Source organism: Ceratotherium simum, chromosome 22 (assembly GCF_057802395.1).
Source record: "Ceratotherium simum simum isolate JZ-2026a chromosome 22, ASM5780239v1, whole genome shotgun sequence".
Taxonomy (NCBI): Eukaryota; Metazoa; Chordata; class Mammalia; order Perissodactyla; family Rhinocerotidae; genus Ceratotherium; species Ceratotherium simum.
Window position 1 is genome coordinate 11706556 of NC_141921.1, and position 14730 is coordinate 11721285.

At 40.8% G+C, this 14730-nt stretch overlaps 1 pseudogene; it reads left to right on the plus strand.

The window, feature by feature from the left end:
- Positions 1-1254: 1254 nt before the first annotated feature.
- Positions 1255-14730, plus strand: part of LOC101408181 (cytochrome P450 4X1-like) — a 29319-nt pseudogene continuing 15843 nt past the window's right edge.

Sequence of the window (14730 nt, forward strand, 5' to 3'; positions counted from 1 at the left end):
CTTTATCTTTAAGCAGAGGGAGGGTGCTTGCCTGTACGAGGGAAAAGTGAGCCATTTATGCATGCTGGAATTGTTCAGGGGAAATCTGGAGACCCAAGATTTTCAGTTCATTGACTCGGATGTCCCAACTCGTGTATTAGGGTCACATTCTGCCCAGTTGGCACCCTGACCTTGGTGTGGCAGTCTTGATGAGGTTGAAAATTCAATTGCCTCTGGAGCTCTGCTCTTCCTGGATTTAAGTCCTGGGAACTGGTCTTCAGTCTTTTCTGCACTCTGGCTGCAGCAGGGCAGTCCCTGGAGAGGGATGCTGCTTTGAGCCATTAGCAGCCAACACAGTGGCAACCTGGGGAATGAGAGCCTGGGTCCTGCAGGGGGATCTTGAAGGCGAACCAGGGCTTCTGCTGCAAGTCCTAAGCATATGTAAAATGCTCACTTTACTATAGAGGAAACTGAGTCTCCAAAGGGGCAAAGTAACTTACTCAAGGTTACACAGACAGTAAATAGTGCCCATTCTTTGGAACTGGTTTGTTCTGAATAGTGAGCCAAGCTTAACCAATATGCTATATTATATTGAATGTGTGTGACAAATATGTCAGCTTTAAACAACAACTTAGTTACTTGGACAAAGCCCTCAGTTAGTTAACTTTTGGATTCCTTTCTGTGGTAGGCAGAATAACAGCCCTCCAAATGTGTCCACGTCCTTATCCTCAGAACCTGGTAATATGTAGCCTTACATGACAGAAGGGACTTTGCAGATGTAAGTCAAAAAGTTTGAGATGAGGAGCCTATTCTGTATTATTTGCGTGGGCCCAATCTAATCACATGGGTCCTTAAAAGCAGAGAACCTTTGCTGGCTGTGGTCAGAGGAAGACATGACTACAGAGGAAGGGTCAGAGAGATGTTGGCTTTGGAGATGGAAGAAGGTGTCCATGAACCAAGGAATATGGGTGGTCTATAAAAGCTGTAAAAAGCAAGGAAATGTATTCTCCTCTAGGAACCTCCTGTAGAAATGCAGCCCTGCTGACACCTTGATTTTAGCCCAGCGAGACCCATGTTGGACTTCTGGTCTACAGACCTGTGAGATAATAAATTAGTGTTACTTTAAGCCACTAAGTGTGGGGTAATTTGTTACAAGAGTAATGGAAAACTAATACACCTTCCTCTGAGATTATTCCTGCCTCCTCCATTCGTGTAGCTACAAGAGCTGCACAGTCTTAACTGAGAAATCTTCAGCTGCCTCCACAGAAGAAGCAGATGCCCACCTTGAAGCTACTCTCTTCATCCTATGAGAGTCCCTTGAGTTGTGGGAGAACAGGTAACCACTGATCTGGGACACCTCAGGGTGTAATAGGACCTTTTGGTTGTGAGATTTGGCAGAATCTGTCCCTCTCCAAGTCAGAGCTCTGTGCACAGACAGGTGAGGAAGGCACGAGTAGTGCATCCTCAGCTGCATAGTTGGAAGTGAGGGAGATCTGGGGGATCAAGAAGGTGGTCCTGATGGTCTCAGTGGAGGGCAGGGCAGTGATTCCATTGAAATAACATTACCGCATGCAAAGGGAAGTTCTCGACTGGGCACTACACTCAACATGAGGACTTAGGAGTTTTTAGGGGAAGGAATGATTTTTGCCTCTGTTTCTGGCTGGTTCTGGTAGCTTTTCCTGGTGCGGTGCTTTGAGGAACAGTGGCTGAAATGGGGAGGGGGTGTCAACTAAAAAGAGCTGTGACCTTGGCAACCCCATAGGTGGGACCCCTGACGGAAGCTTGGGCAGGCTCAGTGGTCCCTCAGCACCACTCCCAGGTGGACTGACAGGGAGCAAAACCAGTTTCCAACAGTGTCACCTGGTGGCAGTGAGAACAATGACAGCGGCTGGGGCTGAGTCAGCTGTATATCTGGAATCCACTACCTCCTTTGGGACTGAGTAAGTCTCTGGGGGCAGGGGTGTGTGGGAGGAAAGGCCTCAAGAGACACCTGGCTGAAACTGTTCCCAGGGGCATTCCTGGTATGAAATGAATCCCTGGCCGTTTCCTCCACAATCCTCTCCTGGCTGTGAATTTTCTGCTGGGATCTTCAGAGCCCATGCAATTGGGTAGGAGATGAATTCAGAAGGAATCAGATATGCACAAGCCACAAGCAGGATTCTAAAGGAATTCTGCAGCAGAGATCACTATTGGGCCTTTAAGAGACAGTGGAGAAAGCGTGAGGGGTTTCCCACCAATCCCGAAGGGAGTCCTGTGTTCCCCACTCCCCCGTCTAGTTCAGGCTCTCATGGGCCCTTTTAGGTCAATGTATCTTAGAGCCCAGGTGACACCACCAGATAACCAGGAGCTTCATTGCCTCTCTTGCTTTTGTGTGTTTGGTGTCAGCAACACTCCCCACCCCCAGGCCTTTCTTGAGCAGAAATCTTCAGGGGATTCAGAATTGGCTCTGCCTCTGCTGTTCAGTATGTAAACCTGAGTGCCGGGTCATTAATTTACTAGTCTACCCTCTTGATTGTGGTCCAGATTTTGTTTTGTTTTCTGCCTATTTCTCAACTGTGTCCCCTCCTGGGGCATGAGTCATCTGAGTCCCCATCCAACCCTTTTTCAAGGCTTCCATGGTGGATTATCTCATAGCACAAAATTAAAATGTCCAGTTTTCACTCCATGAACTCTGTAAAACTAAGGTCTAATGTTCTCATCTTTCTTCCCTGTGCCCTTGTCTCCATTCCTCTTAGTAAAACCTAATAAAAGAACAGCCTTTCCTGAAAGTCTCCATGTTTCCCCATCCCCCAGCTGATTCGTCTCAAGCTCATCTCTTAAAGGCCAAGAGCTGTAAAGCACGTCCAGTGAGAGTTCCCGAGAACCCCAGGAGGCATTAGTGCCTCACTCTCTGGTGTCTGCCACCCCTGCTCTAATAATTCATTTGCTTTCCAGAAAGGATATGATATGTTGTCTCAACTCCTGTTCTGGAAACTTGTGCCTCCTGGGCAATCTCTGTGTCTGTTGGAGGATGTGTGAACAAGGGAAGAATCTGGGTTTGTGTACCTGTCTGTCTCATGGGCTTCTTATTGTCTGGTTCCTGAACGAAGACTTGGGGTTTCCCTGGGCCTGCCAAGGGCTGCAGGAAGTGAGCCCTGGGTCCCCTTTTGCTCACTGTTTGTGGTTAGTGCACACAAATGAAGAGAACCGTCACCAGCCGTGACTGGTAACTTTCCTCTAATGCTGTCTTCTGTTTCCTCTGCTTCACTCTGTAGATCCCAAGTCCAAGAACCTGTACAAGTTCTTGATTCCGTGTCTTGGTATGTATGTGCAAAAGAGAGGGTGCCCCACTCTCTCACTTGAAGTCCCCTTTCCATGGGACAGCGTTCCAAGGAAACTGAAATCAGAATTCACATGCGTCAGGAGTATGGTGGGTCTACACTGCAAGTTATCCAGGGGAAGGTCAAGAGGGACCACTAAGGTCAGCACAGCACAGCTTCCTAGGAGCCCTCCTCGTCCACTTCTCTCCCCAAAGTCTCATTCTCAGGGCAGCTTATGTGAGAATGTGTCCCACCTCTGTCTTTCAAACTGCAGCCTCAGTATCCATATTCTTCATTTAGCCTTTCTTCTCACTTGCTTTCTTGGATCTGTTTCTTTCTTTTGGAGTTCCTCTATTTTCATATGCAAATCAGCAAAATTTTGCTCTGAAGTACAGTTTGGTAGCATTCCATGAGCAGATGAATTAGGCCTTTTTGTCCTATAATTGGTATTTGTGTTAGACAAGGAAGGAATTAAATGAAAGAACGTAGGTGCTGGAATCAGAGCTACTTGGATTTGAACCGACCCCCCACTGACCAATGAGTGTGATCTTGGGGAAGTCATCTCATCTCTCTAAGCCTCCTTCTCCTCCTCTTTGAAAATGAGAATGAGTTTCATCTCTGGGCTGTTGTGAGGATTGAATGAAACACAAATTTTCAGCACTTAGTGTAATGGCTGCATTTTACCACCGCTGGGCATGCATTGCAAGCCTGGCATGTTGGAAGCACTCAGTGAATGATGGCAATTATATATTAAGAACGTGAAGGTCTTTTTAAAGCCTAATCTTTCCTGACCCCCTGGTAACAGAAGATTGTGAGGCTCAGCATTGATGAGTGTTTCCACTTTGTATCACTTCCAGGTATGAAGCACAGACTAGGGCTCAAGGAAGGGATATCTGGGGACAGAGTGGAACCTCTTGTCCAATTCCTTGTGAATTTTGTGTTCCCAGTGTAGTGTATGGATTGGTTTGGAGTGGAGAGGAGATGAATATTTGTTGTGTGTCTACTTAGAGCTAGAGACCAGACTAGGTGCTGTGGGGGAAGAGGGTGAATCCCCCTCTGCCCTTTCCCTTAAGGTTCTTATGGCTGGCCAAATAATTAACAAGACAGGTTATCAGGAGAAAATAATACCAAGTTTAATAACATGTATACATGGAGAAACCAGGGACACTGCGTTTCTCAACACAATAGCAGAAATTCTCATCTTAAATACCATGTTCAGCTAAAGACAAAGGAGGATGTTGGGTGTTGGGGGAGTCAGTTACAGGAGATTACCACTAAAGCACAGTAAACAAGAGTAAGGTTACTATGCAGATTTAAGGCCTCACTTTTCACATTGATAAGTTTCTATAAATGAGGTCATCCCTCCTCTTCCCTATACAGAGAGGGAGATACCTTTACAAATGGAGATTTACCTTATAAATGTAAATGTTTGTGTGGCAACTCCTCAGAGGGACCTCCAGAGCATGTGGCCAGAGAGAAAGTATTTCCGATAAGATGGGCTTGTTGGTGCCTTTCCTATTGTAACATCTATTTTACATTATATTACTGCCATCAGATGGAAGATCTGTTCCAGGAAGGAGTTACTATGTCAAATTCTTTAGGCAGTTAGTGGGGGAAGTCAAATGTCCGTCAGAGAAAACAATCAAGGTAAAGAGATATATGTCAGGGTGGCCAAATCTTGATCTCCCACAGTGCCTTACGTATACACCTTCAAGTAATGTGCACAGCAACACAGTGAAGTAGATATTTATTATCACACTTTATCATTGAGAAAACCAAGACTCAGGAAGGTTAAGTGACATACTCAATTACAGTCATGTGCCACATTATGACATTTCAGTCAATGACGGACTGCATATACAATGGTGGTCTCATAAGATTAGTACCATGTTGCGTAGGTGTGTAGTAGGCTATACCATCTAGGTTTGTGTAAGTACACTCTATGAGGTTCGCACATCCACGAAATCACCTAACAACACATTTTTTAGAATGCATCCCCATGGTTAAGTGACATATGACTATACTAAACAGGTAGTAAATAGTGATTTCAGGATTAGCACTTTCATCAGGCTTTGAAACTTGGGGTCTTTCTCACAATGCTAAACACATCCATCCCAGATGTAAGCATCAAAACTCAGCTCAATCTTAATAGATGAGCACTACTTTGATAGTCCACCATGTCATGACTAGCTGTGCGTCACGGTCACTCTGTGATGACTGTGTTCCTCACCTCTCCTTCCTCATCTCATCTAATAAAGTGGCATGAGGTTTTGTGCCTTTTGGTCTCAAGGAAAAGGACTAGTGAGTCTCGATAGACCCAAGTGGTTCCAGCACCGTAGCCTACTAACTCCTGGATTCAATTTTAACATCTTGAAATCATATGCCGAGGTGATGGCTCATTCTGTGAACACAATGCTGGTAAGTGAAGGCACAAAAGTGCTCTGGTGTGTTGCAAAATGCTACCAACAGGGAATAGATTAGACCTATGTTCAGTGGGCAGTGAGAGTGAAAGGGGAATGATTTCTAGAAATTAACTGATGTGCAAGTACCCACTGAGCAATAGGTGTCTATGTAAACCTTTGCGATGATTCTTTGTGTGATTAAAAAAGACAAAGATCTGGTAGTCTGTCTTAGATACATTTTGAGATCCTATGGCAGTAAACCAAGGACTGAGTAATAAGATTCAGACGGGAAGTGCTGTAGGTGCCAGGTAAGGAAACCAGGACCATCTATAACAGCTTCAGATTTAGAGGAGACTCCAATTTACCATGAAATCTGAGCTGGACTTGAATATGTGGATAATATGGATGGGGGAATCCTAGGCAGAGTGAGTCAGCATGAACAAAGGTGTGGAGTTCGGAATGGACTCGCCTGAAGGCTGTAAAGGTCCTAGCCAAGGATAAGTGTCTACATTGAAGTCGCAGATGAGAGTTTCCTCTTGTAGACAGAAGATGATCGTTGGGAGCTGACTTGAGCCCTTCCAAACGGGAAGGAGGACGTTGCAGAGGAACATTCCTATGGGCGGTCCCTGATGTACAAATGAGTTCTATTCCAAAACTCCACTGTACGTGATATATTTTTAAATAGTACTTATTTAAAAATCAGACAAGTGATTCATGAATACAGTTTCATCATACACACTTCAAACACCACAGACAAAGCCTAAGGTTCCCTCCACCTTCTGCAAACCCATCCCTTTTCCATAGATCCTCTGTTACCAGCTGGTTGGCTGGGTTCTCAGCCAAGCTCACAAAGTAGATTTAACCTGAACTTTGCTGGGTTGTGGTGAAAATACCCGTGTGAGTTCCTGAGGGAGACAGCTTGGGTGCAGGCTAGAGGGGGCCGTGGTCTTCTAATTTGGGTGCTGTGCAGCCTTATGCACAATTGCAAACCAGCTGGTGGTGGTATTTGAGTTTATCTCCATTTTGATAAACCACTTGCATCTTCCTCACTTCTCAGTCTCTTGTTTCCCTGAGATTCCTCTCACAGCTCCTCCCTCTGCTGAGGTGTTCCAGAGAGGCTCCAGCTTTGAGGCTGTTCATCAGGGAACTTTGTGGCAGTTTAAGCCACAAAACATTTAAGGGGGTGTTAGTAGGTCATTTTGGGGGGAAGTAAAGTGGACATGGGCAGCACTTGGCTGAGAGCAAGCTCCCTGCAACAGCCCCTATTCATGCTTCTCTCTGTCCCCTACTATGGAATCAAAAAAAAAATTTTTTTTAATGTTCCAAGTTTATTTAAGTGTAGTTATGGTGGTTGAGACTAGTGATGGGGTGGTGTGTCTAGCAATTTGGGGACTGATGCCTGAGGAAGCCCTGTAATTATGGGTCCTGTATCAGACTGTCTTTTTACTGGGTCTCTGATCTATTTAAAGCAGAGTTATGGTAATAATAGAAAGGCCAAAGATACTTAACTCAGCCGTTTACCAGACACCTGATTTGTCCAAGGCTCTTTCTCACCTAGCTGGGTGCATTTCCCCTTCCTCATGCCAAGGAAGCACTTGGCTTATTTACTCACACGCCCTTTGGCTCCTGCTTGGTCAGGGTCATCTCCCCTACATCATAAGGCCAGGATCAGGCCAGAGCCTTCAGATACAGGCAGTCTGATGATGGTGATGTTGTTGATTTGACCTCCTGTGCCAGGGAAAGTGGGAGAAGATTCGTGACACTCAGGACACAATTGTGGAGGTCTTTGAGCACATCAACTTGATGACCCTGGACATACTCAAGAAATGTGCTTTCAGCCGGGAGACCAACTGCCAGATAAACAGGTCAGTGACAGGAGGGCCAAAAGACACTTGTTTGCCAGTATCTAAGTCATTTATTGACATTACCCCACTTTCTCTTCTAGCACCCGTGATCTTTATGTAAAAGGGACATGTGAAGCCAACAAAATCATCTTTTACCACTTGTACAGTTTCTTGTACCACCACGCCATACTTTTCGAATTCAGCCCTCAGGGCCACCACTTAAGCAGATAAGAAGATAAGCAAAATGCTGCATCAACATACAGGTAGTTCTTGGGTTTGAGCTGCCTGAGGCTGTAGACTGTCATCACTGTACCGTGTCTGTCTAGAGGAATAGGCCTCAGTGTGAAAAGAGAAAGAATTCTTGTCCTAATGGAGCTCTTATATGCACACTGCTCCAATGAAATACACGTCCTTTAGAGGAGTTTGCTACATCCAGAGTGGTGGTCTTATCAGAAGTTTTCTATATATTATACAGGTTTTATTACATACAATTTTTACTAATACCAATATAGCATAACAAGTGGGCATTTAATATTTCAAAGCACACATGGCCTATGGCTTTTTGCCTAGAGATTGCAGTAATGATGACAAGCTGAAAGCATTCATGCAACATAGGAATGAAGAGGAGAACAGAGTAAACATGGACACACATTCAAAAGAAGGGGGAAAGCAGGAATCCTTCAATGGGTGTGAAGTTTCAGTTATGCCAGATGAGTAAGTTCTGGAGATCTGCTGTGCAACACAGTGCCCTAGGTTCACTACACTGTGTTGTCCGCTTATAAATCTGTTATGTGGGTAGATCTCAGGGTAAGTGCTCTTAACAGAATAATAAAATAAATCAAATAAAATAGAAGAAGCTCAGTTCAAAAATGAATTATTTCAGCAAAACAAAAGTAAAAGTTGAAATAGGTTAAGCTTTTTAAGCAATTCATCATGGCTTCTCGTGAACACCATATGGAGAATACTTATCAAGCAGTTAGCTAATCCTTCCTCAGCTCCACCGCTTACTAGCAGTGTGACTGGGCAGGTGACTTACTGCTTTGTCTCAGTGTCATCTGTAAAATGGGGATGGAAAAGAACCTATCTCATAGTTTGTGGTGGTGATTAAATATGGTAATATATGTAAAGCACTTAGGACAGTGTCTGGCATGGAATAAATGTTAAATATCAAATATATTTGCCCCAGGAAATTTGCAAGACACACCTACATGCACACTCACACGTGCCCACATGAACACAGATATTGTAAGGAAGACACTCAGATAAGCAGGTTAGAAACAATTAAGACAGAAATGGGCATTATTTATAGCAGGAGTTCTCAACCTGTTCGCATCATGGCCCACACAGAAAATGTTAATGCTTGTGTGGCTCATTGGAGGAAACAAGAGTGGATTTGGAGGCATCTACATAGGACTTGGTGAAAAAAATCTTTATATTTGCTTTGTATTATGTAATTATGATAAAAAACAAAATGCAAAGTATTAGGGAAAAGATTAAATGCTACATTTGTTCAAAATAAAATCTTGTCAAAAATTTTAATTGTTCTTTAGTCAAATTTATCAATATTTTCTTTTATTGCATCTGGATATTGAGTAATAGTCAAAAGCCTTCCCCTAGTCCAGGGTATCTCACCCGTGGCACCAATGACATTAGCCTGGATATGTCTCTGCTGTGGGGAGCTGTCCTGTGCATTGTAGGGTGTAGCTGCATCCCTGACATCCATCCACTCGATGCCAGTAGAACTCTGACAGTTGTGGCAACTGAGAATGTCTGCAGACATTACTGAATGTCCCCTGGGGTCAAAGTTGTCCCTGGTTGAGAATCACGGCCCTATGCCCAGATTGTAGAGAAATTCATCCATGCTTTCTTCTAGTGCTTGAAGGGTTTTGTTCTTTTTGCGTTTAGATCTCTGATCCATTTAGAGCTTCTTCTTATGTGTGATGTGAGGTGTTGATCTAATTTTCCCAAATCGTTGTCCAGTTGTCTCATCACCACTTATTAAAAAGTTCCATCTTTTCCAGTGATTTGAGATAACCATCTTTATCATATTCTAAATTTATATATATACTTGGACATATTTGTGGGCTTTCTTTTCTATTCCACTGATCTATCAATTCATGTACTAGAAGCACACTAATTTATTTAAAGTGACATTGTAGTGTGTTTTTTTAAATTAATAAACGATTTTTAGACAGTTATAGGTTTATGGAAAATTTGAGCAAAAAGCACAGAGAGTTCCCATGTACTTCCTCAGCACCACCCACCCCACAGATTCCCCTATTATTAACATCTTGCATTAGTGTGGTACATTTGTTATAACTGATGAGCCAATATTGATACATTATTATTAACTATAGTCCTTAGTTTACTTTAGGGTTCACTCTTTTTGTTGCACACTGTATGGGTTTTGACAAATGTATAACAATATGTATCCACATTACAGTATCATACAGAATAGTTTCACTGCCCTGAAAACTCCACTGAGCTCCACCTATTTATCTCTCCTTCCCTCTCCCTGAACCCCTGGCAACCACTGATTTTTTTACTGTCTGTATAGTTTTGCCTTTTCAACGTCATTATTTGGAATCATGGTGTTTGTAGCCTTTTCAGATTGGTTTCTATCACTTAGCAATGTGCATTTAAAGGTCTTCCATGTATTTTCATGGCTTGATAGCTCATTTCTTTTTATTGCTAAATATTATTCTATTGTATGGATGCACCAGTTTGTTTACCCATTCACCTGTTGAAGGACATCTTGATTGCTTCCACGTTTTTGCAATTTTGAATAAAGCTGCTACAAACATTTTTGTGCAGGTTTTTGTGTGGACATAAGTAAATACCAAGGATCATGATTGCTGGATGGTATGTTAACAGTATGTTTAGTTTTGTAAGAATCTGCCAAATTGTCTTCCAAAGTGGCTGTACCATTTTGCATTCCCACCAGCAAAGAATGAGAGTTCCTGTTGCTCCACATTCTCACCAGCGTTTGATGTTGTCACTGCTCTGGATTTTGACCATTCTAATAGATGTGTATTGGTATCTCACTGTTGTTTTTAATTTGCATTAACCTCACAGCATATGATGTGGAGCATCTTTTCATATGCTTATTTGTTATCTGCATATCTTCTTTGGTGAGGTCTCTGTTTAAGTTTTTGGTCTACTTTTTAATCAGTTTGTTTTTTTCTTATTGTTGAGTTTTAAGAGCTCTTTGTATATTTTGGATACCAGTCTTTTATCAGAAGTGTCTTTTGTAAATATTTTCTCCAAAAATGAGGATTGTCTTCTTGTTCTCTTAACTGTGTCTTTTTCTTAGAAGTTTTTAATTTTAGTGAAGTCCAGCTTATCATTTTTTTTCTCATGGATCATGTTTTTGATGTTATGTCTGAAAAGTCATTGCCAAACCCCAGGTCACATAGATTTCCTCATATGTTATTTTTTAGGAGTTTTAGAGTTTTACATTTAGGTCTCGTGTCCATATTAAGTTAATATTTGTGAAAGGTGTGAGATCTATATCTAGAAATTTTTTTTTTTTTTGCATGTGGGTGTCCAGTTGTTCCAGCAGCGTTTGTTGAAAAGACTATCCTTTCTCCATTGAATTGTCTTTGCTTCTTGGTCAGAGATCAGTGGTTATATTTTTGTGCGTCTATTTTGAGGCTTTCTATTCTGTTCCATTGATCTATTCGTCTCTTTTTTCACCAATACCAGACTGTCTTGATGACTGTAGTTTTAGAATGAATCTTGAAGTTGGGCAGTGTCAGTCCTCTGACTGTGTTGTTCTCCTTTAATGTTGTATTGGCTAATCTGGGTCTTTTGCCTTTCCCTATAAACTTTAGAATTGGTGTGTTGATACCCACAAAATAACTTGACTTTTTTTATTGTGATTGCATTCAATCTATAGATCTAGCTAAGAAAACAGTATTGAGTCTTTCTATCCATGTACATGGATTATCTCTCAATTTATTTAGATCTTTGTTGATTTCTTTCATCAGAGTTTTATAATTTTCCTCATACAGGTTTTGTACATATTTTGTAGGTTTATACCTTAGTACTTCATTGTTTTGATGCTAATGTTGATGGCATTGTGTTTTAAATTTCAAATTCCAATTATTTATTGGTAGTATATAGGAAAGCTATTGAATTTTGTATATTAACCTTGTGTCCTGCAACCTTGCCATAATTGCCTATTCATTCTAGGAGTTTTTTGTTGATTCTTTGGGATTTTCTACAGAGACATCTGTAGAACAATGCCATCTATGAACAAAGTCAGTTTTATTTCTTCCTACCCAATCTGTATATCTTTTCTTTTCTTATCTTATTGCATTAACTAGGACTTCTAGTACAATGTTGAACAGGAGTGATAAGGGGGGATATCTTGCTTTGTATCTGATCTTAGTGGGAAAGCATCTAGTTTCTCACCTTTAAGTATGATGTAAGCTATATGGTGTTTGTAGATTTTCTTTGTCAAGTTGAGGAAGTTCCCCCTGTATTCCTAGTTTACTGAGAGTTGTTTTTTTTTAAATCACGAATGGGAGTTGGATTTTGTTAAATACTTTTTCTACATCTTTGGATATGGTGATATGACTTTTCTTCTTGTCGTTGTGATAGATTATGTTAATTGTTTTTTGAATGTTGAACCAGCCTTGCATCCCTGGAATAAATCCCACTTGGTCATGGTGTCTAATTCCTTTTATGTGTTGTTGGATTTGATTTGCTAGTATTTCATTGAGGATTTTTGCATCTATGTTCGTGAGAGATATTGGTTTATAGTTTTCCTTTCTTGTAATGTTTTTGTCTAGTTTTGGTAGTAGCATAATGTTTGGCCTCAGAAAAGGAGTTAGGAAGTAGTCTGTCTGCTTTTAGTTTCTGGAAGAGATTGTAGAGTATTGGCATAATTTCTTCCGTAAATGTTTGGCAGAATTCACCAGTGAAATCACGTAGGCCTGGTCTTTTCTATTTTGGAAGGTTAGTAATTCTTGATTTAATTTCTTTAATATATATAGGCCTATTCAGATTATCTATTTCTCTTGTTGAGTTTTGGTAGATTGCATCTCTCAAAAAATCGCTCCATTTCATCCCAGGCATTAAATTTGTAAGCATAGAGTTGTTCTCAATATTCCTGTGTTATCTTTTTAATGTCCATAGGATCAGTAGTGATGGCCCCCTTTTATTTGATATTAGTAATTTGTGTCTTTTGAGTCTTCTTTTTTTTTTTCCTTAATTAACCTGGCTAGAGATTTATCAATTTTATTGATCTTTTCAAAGAACCAACTTTTGGTTTCGTTGATTTTATCTCTTGATCTCCTATTTTCAAGGTCATTGCTCTCTGCTGTAGTTTTTATTATTTCTTTCCTTCCACTTACTTTGGATTTCATTTGTTCTTCTTTTTCTACTTTCCTAAGTAGAAGTTTATATTACTAGTTTTAGATTTTCTGCTTTTCTAATATATTCATTCAATGATACAAATTTCCATCTAAGCACTGCGTTCACTACATCCCACAATTTTGATCAGTTGTTTTTTAATTTTTTATTAGTTCAAAATATTTTATAAATTTCTCTTGAGACTTCTTCTTTGACTCATGTGTTATTTAGAAGTGTGTGGTTCACTCTCCAAAATATTTTGGGGTTTTCCAACTATCGTTCTGTTGTTGATTTCTATTTCATTGTGATCTGAGAGCATCCTTTTATGATTATTGTTCTTTTAAAATTTAGGGTGTATTTTGTGGTCTAGAATGTGGCCTATCTTGGTGAATATTCTGTGTGAGCTTTAGAGGAGGTATATCCTGCTGTTGTTGGATGAGGTATTCTATAGACGTCAGTTAGATCCAGAGGATTGGTGATGTTGTTCAGCTCAACTATGTTCTTGCTGGTTTTCTGCCTCCTGGATCTGTCCATTACTGATAGAAAGGTGTTGAAGCCTCCAACTGTAAGAGTAGATTCGTCTATTTCTCCTTGTAGTCCTGTTAGCTTTTGCCTCACACATTAAAGATTGTTGTCTTCTTGAACAATTGACCCCTTTGTCACTATGTAATACCCTTCTTTACCCTTAATAACTTTCCCTGTCCTGTGATCTGTTCTGCTGAAATTAATATAGCCACTCCAGCTTTCTTTTGGTTATTTAGCATGGTATATCTTTCTCCATCCCCTTACGTTTTTTTGGTGAGGAAGATTAGCCCTGAGCTAACATCTGTTGCCAATCTTCCTTTTTTTTCTGAGGAAGACTGGCCCTGAGCTAACATCCATGCCCATCTTCCTCTACTTTATATGGGATGCCGCCACAGCATGGCTCGACAAGCAGTGCATTGGTGCACGCCCTGGATCCAAACCGGTGAACCCCAGGCCACCATAGCAGAGTGTGCACACTTAACCGCTTACACCACCGGGCGGCCCCTGTTTTCTGTTTTTTTTATCGTAGCCTTCATAATGGGTGTGAGGTGGTATCTCATTGTAGTTTTGATTTGCATTTCCCTAATGATTAATGATATTGATTATCTTTATGTATGTTCATTGGCCATTCCTATATCTTCCTTGGAAGATATTCAAGTCGTTGGCCCAGTTTTGTTGTTGAGTTTTAGAAGTTTTCTATGTATTTTTGATATTACTCCCTTATCAGATATATGATTTGCATACATTTTTTCCCATTCTGTGGGTTTCCTTTTCACTCTGTTGAAACTGTCTTTTCATGGACAAATGTTTTTAATTTCCATAAAGTCCAATTTGTCTATTTTTTCTTTTGTTACCTATGCCTTAGGTACCATATCCAAGAAATTCTTGCCAAATCCAATGTTGTGAAGCTTTTGTTCTATGTTTTATTCTAGGAGTGTTATTGTTTTAGGTCTCACATTCAGTTCCTTGATCCATTTTGAGTTAATTTTTGTATATGCTCTTAGGTAAGAGTCCAACTTCATTCCTTTGCATGTTGATGTCCAGTTTTCCCAGCACCATTTGTTGAAAAATTGTCCTTTCCCCATTGAATGGTCTTGGGACCCTTGTAAAAATCATTTGACCAGGATTTATTTTGGGCTTTCTATTCTATTCATATAGTCTATTCACATATGACATATGTCTATCCCAATGCCTATACCACACCTTTTTGATTACTGTGGCTTTGTAGTAAGGTTTAAAATTAGAAAGTGTGAGTCCTCCAGTTTTGTTCTTTTTTCTCAAGTTTGTTTTGGCTATTTGGGGTCCCTTGAGAGTCCATATGAA